Source organism: Notamacropus eugenii, chromosome 6, assembly GCF_028372415.1.
Source record: "Notamacropus eugenii isolate mMacEug1 chromosome 6, mMacEug1.pri_v2, whole genome shotgun sequence".
Taxonomy (NCBI): domain Eukaryota; kingdom Metazoa; phylum Chordata; class Mammalia; order Diprotodontia; family Macropodidae; genus Notamacropus; species Notamacropus eugenii.
Window position 1 is genome coordinate 213,778,166 of NC_092877.1, and position 7,063 is coordinate 213,785,228.

Below are 7,063 nucleotides of genomic sequence, written 5' to 3' on the forward strand. Positions count from 1 at the left end.
TTGGCTGCGCTTTCAAAGTCAAGACTAGGAGGAGGACCCCCTGATACACAGGAATTCACACTAAGATTATAATATCCCCCAAAATGAGCAACCTTAAGTCTGTAATCTCCCTTTTTCTACATATTCTATGGATGTCTACCTTTCATCTTTTAGGCCAATATTCATAGGAGGATCAGAAAGTATAAAGGATAAATTCCATGTAGGTCTTGACAATATCTTTCCTATAAGTTTGGTGGTAAATTGGACAGATGACTGGATTTTGAGTTAGGAAGACTGATACACTGTGTGTGTGACCCTGAGAAAGGCACCAGCCTTCCAAAGACACAGTTGCCCCATATATAAAATGGGAATAAAAACAGTACTTTTCTTATAGGGTGGCTGTGCAAATCAAATCAGAGAGTATATGTAGAGCACTTTTGTAAGTCTAATCACCCAGCTCTAGGGTGGGGGGAGAAGGGTTAGGGAAGGAAAAAAAGTCAAAAAAAGAAATTTATGTAATAATTTTATTGTATATTTGAAAAAATAACAAGTTGTGGATAGTAGATTTGCAGTTTCATGTGCAATCTTTTTTATTGTTATAGAAATGTTTGTTTTATTCCATAAATTAAAAATAACACTATAGAAATACCAGTTATTTATTATTATTACTGTCATTTTTGTGAGGAGCAGGAGTTGTAGTATCAACAGTAGTAGTGTCATCTAGCTCTTTCATTCCACTTCTTTGGCCCATTATAACATCTCTTCTGAACTGCTTTATCACCTGATTGGTTACCCTTGCATTAAGGCTCTCCCCTCTTCAAATCATCCTCTATTCTGCTGTCAAATTACTATACTTCAAGCATAGGTTTGTTTATGTCTCTACCCTGGTCTGGAAGTTCCAATGGCTTCCTGTTATCTCCAGAATAAATACAAACTCCTCTGTTTGACATTTAAAGTCCTTCACATTATGGTCCCAGTCTACCTTTCCAGGCTCGTCATCCAACAATTCCCTTAATACACACACACACTTTCAGCCAAACTGACTTATTTGCTGTTGCATATATATAGAACATTCCATGTTCTATATTTTTGCACTGGTTGTCACCTGTGCCTAGAGTACTCCTCATCTCTGTCTCTTATCTCTAGCTTTCTTCAAGGTTTAGCTCAAATTCCTGGCACACGGTAGGTATTTAATAAATGTTTATATAATGAATGATTGAATATTCATTTCTTTTTTGGAATCAAGTTTTGTTCTCCAGATGAGAATATGGATATGGTATAGCTTGCATGTGGTCACTAGACTAGGTAGGCATCAGAAGCTTAAGTCATGTCATTTACCAAGGAAATAAAATCCAGACTCATTAGCCAGATGTACAAAAGCCTCTACAATCTGTGTCTACTCCATCAAGTCTTATTCCATGCGTACTCCACATTGCCTCCAAACTGGACAACTCACAATTCTCTTGACTTTTCTGATTTTGCTCATGTTGCTCATTAATCTATCAAGGGGCTGACAAGTTTTTGTAAGGTCAGTGAGCTAAGAATGGTTTTTACATTTTTAAATAATTTATCTAGGATTTTATTTTTATTTTATGTTTTTTAAATAAAGTCTAATTTAAAAGGTTAACCACTATGCTTAACTCATAAGTCTTATAAAAACAGACTATGGCAGGATCAAACTTTTGGTGCTTCAGCCACTGTTTCATCTCCATCTATTGAAACGCATCATTGAAGGTACCAGTAGGAAACAGAGCTCTGAACTTGGAATCAGTAAGGCCTGGTTTTGGATGTCCCCTCAGATCTCTACTAGCTCTGTGACCTTTGGCAAGTCATTTCACTTCCCTATGTGTTAGTTACTTAATCTGTAAAATGGGTCAGACTCAATGACCTCCAAGATCCCTAGTCAATGAGTAGGATGGGAAAGAAGGAAGGAAGGGAAGAAGGAAGGAAGGAAATAAAGAAAAAGGAAGAAAGAAAAAGAAAGAAAGGAAGAAAAAGGAGGGAAGGAAGGAAGGAAGGAGCAAGCTACATTGCCCAACAGGAACTGACCAGTTGAGTCCCCAGTGGGGCAGGTACAAACAGGTTGCTGTTTGTACTTTATTCTAGAAGAGGATCATAACATCAGAAAGGTGATGCCATGACTTGTAAGTGAATTGAATTTGGGTGAGGGAGGGCTATGCAAAATCACCAGCCTCCCTCTCAATCCTGGATCCATCTGGGTCCAATGGCAAGAAATAAATCAGGATGACTGGATATGGCTCTGGATGGCCTTTTTAAGCTAAGGGCTTTTTCAATTCTCAGTTTGACTGAGGCAACACCTGTTCAGTGATTAAGGCCACGTAAGAAATGAGAAAAAAAAAACCTCTTTTACCTAGTCAAAAAAAAAAAATCATTCTGGGAGGGGAAGACCCTCAGGGTTTCTGGCCAAATGAGGAACATTTGCTATTTATACTCTGAGCCATCAGGGCCCAAACAGTGCCCAAGTGAGGGCTGGACTGGGAACCATTGTTGGCCAATCAGTGACAGCCAGAGTGATTGGAATTTAAGGCATAGTCCTTAAGAAAGAAATTTAGCCTGTTATCCCCAAGATATCTTGGGGATATCAGTGATCAAAATTTGTATTCCTTTGGGCAGAGCATCCTTAGGTACCCACTTAAAAGTGACTGATTAACAAAGGTGCTAGCAATTTAAATTACTTTCTCTGTCTTTAAGGATTGTTGTGGTTATTCAATCATTTTGTGACTCCATTTGGAGTTTTGTCAGTAAAGATACTGGAGTGGTTTCCCCTTTCCTTCTCCAGCTTATTTTTTTTTTTTAATAGAAGAGGACACTAAGGGAAACAGGGTTAAAGGACTTTACCAGAGTCAGACAGCTTTTAAGTATCTGAGGCCAGATTTGAAGTCAGGAAGATGAGTCTTCCTGATTCAAGGCCCAGCACTCTATCCACTGCAACACCTGGGTGCCTTCTTAAGGCTAGGTCAATATTAATTGTGTTTGGTAGCTTGTGTTTACAAGCTACCAAAACTATGTTGTCATAGGAAAATATTTAGACACTTGAGTCCCTGAATTCTGAATTGACATTAGTGACTGCAGTTTACAGCCTTGAGGTAACAGAGTATATGGTTCCTCTCCTGCTGTTGGGGATAACTACAAGTAGGTTACTGTCAGAATGCCATTTTAGAGGAATGATGAAGTCCCAGGGCTAAACCTCTGATAGAGGAAGTTCAAAATAATGATCCAAAACAATTCTGAAGGACTTAGGATATCTAGCTTCAGAGAAAGAACTGATGGAGTCTGAACATAGATTAAAGCATACTTTAAAAAAAATTTTAAATTCTTTTTGGGGTGTGCATTGTCTTCTACAACATAGCTAATATGGACATTTTTTCATGGACTACACAATCATAGTCTATATCAAATTGCTTGCATTTTAAAAGGGGCAGAATGGAGAGAAAGAGAATTTGGAACTCAAAATTCTCTTAAAAAAAGAAATCTTCTTTTAAAAAAAATACCATCTCAGTCAAATCAGTGAATCATAACAGAAGGGACAAAAATGAGAGGGTGAGAGAGGAAATACCAAAGTTTAATACATATATTGGTTATAGGGGAGGAGGAAGTTTGGGCAAAATGTGTGTTGGGGTTTTCCTTGAATCCTTTTCCATCTCAAAATAACAGAAATGTGATATACTGAGGCTTGGGAATGAGATGAGTTATTGCTAAATGAACCAATTAGGAGACCTTTGCAAGTACTAAGAGGAAGTAAAGAAGTTTTTCATCAAGGTGGTGGTGAATTGTGGGATTTGAAGAAAGGAGAAAAACCTGGAAACCCTCTCAAAAGATAGGAGTTTTTACCTTTTGGGGGAGGAGTGAAGGGAGGGGCTAAGCAGAGGAAGAGACACAAAGTGACCCCTATCACCCAGTGCTAACATCTTTTGCTGTGAAAGCTCAAGAGGAAGACTCTCCTGAGAGGACTACTTGAGAAGGGAGGAATCAAAGGCCTAGGATCTCAAATACAAGAGACTTAATTGAAAACCTCAAGGCAGATCTCACTTGCTCTGTCTGCTGCTTCACTGACCCAGTGACTGTCCAATACGGCCATAGCTTTTGCATAGTGTCTTCTCCAGTGCAGGGAGGCAGCCTGTGAAACCTTAACCCGCCCAAAGTGCAGAGGAGTCATCAGATAGAGTGACTTAGTGCCCATCAAGAACCTGCAGAATCTGTCTATCACAGGCAAAATGCTGAGACCTCATTTGCTGCAGTGTATGGCTACCTGTGGTCACTTTGGGGGAAAGGAGAAGTTCTTCTGTGAGGAAGACAAGAGAGTCCTCTGTGATTCCTGTTTATTAGCCCCAGAGCACAAGGATCATCAAGTCCTTCCCTTGAAAGCAGCTGCTAACAAGTGCAAGGACAAGCTCCAGGACACACTGATTGCCTTACAGAAAAAAGAAAAGGAATTGAAGATGGAGTTGTACAAAGTGGAAAGGGAAGAGTTTTTCTATAAAGAGTATAGCTACACTTGGAAACAGTCCATTATTTCTAAATTTAGGAAAATGCACGAGTTCTTACAGGATGAAAAAAATAAAAATTTTCAAAGACTGGACCAGGAATGTAGAGAAAACATGGTCAAATTGGAGGAGAACAAGGCCAAGCTTTCCCGACAAATCCAGAAGCTGAAATGTATGCTTGTAGAAACAGACGAGAATATGGACAAAGTGCCCTTGGAAATGCTGAGGGATATGAAAGGCACTGTGGAAAGGAATAAGCAGCTGCTGCTTCAAGAACCAGAGCTGGTTTCTTTTCAGTTGACCACCTGCCACATCACAGGCTTGAGAGAAATGCTCATGCGTTTCCAGAGGGACATAACTCTTGATCCTGAATCAGCCAATGCTCATCTCATCCTGTCTGAAGACTTGAAGAGGGTCCAGTATGTGAGTATCCCTCAGGACCTGCCTGATAACCAAGAGAGATTTGACTATGTTCTTGCTGTTTTGGGGGCCCAGACCTTCACCTCAGGCAAACACTATTGGGAAGTGGAGATAGGAGATAAAACAGAGTGGGAATTGGGCATCTGCAAAGATTCAGTCAGCAGAAAGGGGAGACTCCCCTCTTCAGCTGAGGATGTAAGGACTCTAACAGGCTGCACATCTGGAAATTGTTTCTTCCTTTTGAATTCACAAAAAGTCTTTGAATTCCTCACACCTATACAAAAAGTGGGCATTTTTCTGGATTATGAAAAGGGACATATAACTTTTTATGATGTCACAAAGAGTCTCCCTATCCACAGATTCTTACACATAGAGTTTGAAGGGCCTCTTCGCCCTTACTTTTCTCTTTTCCTTCCTAATGAAGAAAGTACCCCTGGATCACTCATTATCTGCCCCAGGAGTAGTCAGTAGAAGGCTGTCAATAATACTAATCACAAAGGGTATCTCTTTATGACACATGATTGAATATAATACTATGACTTTTTATTTATTTGAACTCATATTGAAATAAAGTGATGTTTGATTATCAAAACCAATGAGAATAAAGTCTATATTTTTTATACTTGCTACAAAAAAGAAAAAGTGTGGACTCAAAAAAAAAATACTGCTTAACTGCAAGTATCTAAATTGAGATCAGCTGGAAGGGGGGGCAGAAATGGAACAGGAGATAACTGAGGGAAGAAAAAAGGTTAGGGTAAACTTCAGTATGGATAACTGAAAATAAACACCTAAAAAGTGAATAAATGAATCTACAATTAAATGAGTGAATGAAAGAGTGATGCCATGGGATTGGGTCCTACATAGGTGGGTATGGAAAGTGTGTGTGTGTGTGTGTGTGTGTGTGTGTGTGTGTGTGTGTGTGTGTGTGTGTGTGTGTGTGTCCGTGTGTGTGTGTGTGTCCGAGTCTGAAGAAAACCATGCCATATCACTTTCGTTACTCTTTCTGAATTTGTTGGGCTATCAAGGGATGTGGGTGTTAAATTAGTTTCTGGTTTCCTTTTGGAAAGTCATCAACAATACTCAAGAATGTCTCTCCAGGGAGCTTTACATACACTGACTATAAAAGACTTTTCTTCCAAGCTGGTGGGAGCTAGGTCTTAATTGCCTTAAGGTATAAAGAGCACATTCCCTCTTTTCTTTCTTAACAACTGACAATAAAGCAGCCCAAACAGATCTGGTAGGCCAGGCTCAAGTCTGAGATCATGGTGGAGGGGGCAGTGAATGAAGGGGAAAAATCTTCATATTTCTACTTCTTGTGGTAATAGGTTTGAGTGATGATTCAGAAGGCTACGAATGCCTTTCAGAGAACTGTCAGTGGTAGATAGGGAATGCAGAATGCATTAATATGCAGAATGTTGTCAGTAGACAAATGCCCTCTTTTCCCTTTAAGGGGCAAATAATTAAGATTCCTCCCCTCCTCCCTCAACCCCCTTACCAAACCAAGAAGCTGAAAATCTAATACATATATGTACACTGTAAAGCATGGTTTCTTAACATTTTGGTGCCCTTTGGCATTCAGCTGAAGTCTATAAACCCTTTCTCAGAATAATATTTTTAAGTGCATGAAATAAAAAAGCAAAGAAAATACAAATAAACCCAATTATATAAAAATGCAATTAAGAATTAAAGAAAATCATTGGCCTCGAGTTGAAAACCCTTGTTTCAAAGGGAAATCATTGTTCTGTTGCTAGAGCTCTGTAATTTGCGTGATAATTCGCTTGTTTTAAATCTTAAAGAAATCCTTTATCCAGGTCAGTGAAACAGGTTGAGAGGGGCACGATTTTGTCCTCAGCTTTCTAAGGTCCTTTTCCCTGCTTCATTAACAATTTGAGTTTTGCCTGCCTTTTTCCTCCCTATCTTTCCCTTCCCTCCCTAAGGAAGGAATTATTTCTGAAATGTAAGTGGTGCAGCCTTTTCCAGAAAGTGTGAATAAAAACTGTAATATTGCTTTGGACGCTGATCGTCCAGGGCTATATTTAAATTTGCCAGTTGGACCTGTTTGGTGATACCAGAGCTGTAGAGCAAAGATGCAAAGATGGGACTTCATCACTGAAAAACTATGTAAGAAAAAGGAAGGAACACTATACTTTGGATCGATT

The 7,063-nt window shown here is 39.3% G+C and overlaps 1 pseudogene; it reads left to right on the plus strand.

Moving 5' to 3' along the window:
* The first annotated feature begins 3,912 nt into the window (after positions 1 to 3,912).
* On the plus strand, positions 3,913 to 5,496 carry LOC140511224 (probable E3 ubiquitin-protein ligase TRIML1 pseudogene; annotated as a pseudogene).
* Positions 5,497 to 7,063: the final 1,567 nt, after the last annotated feature.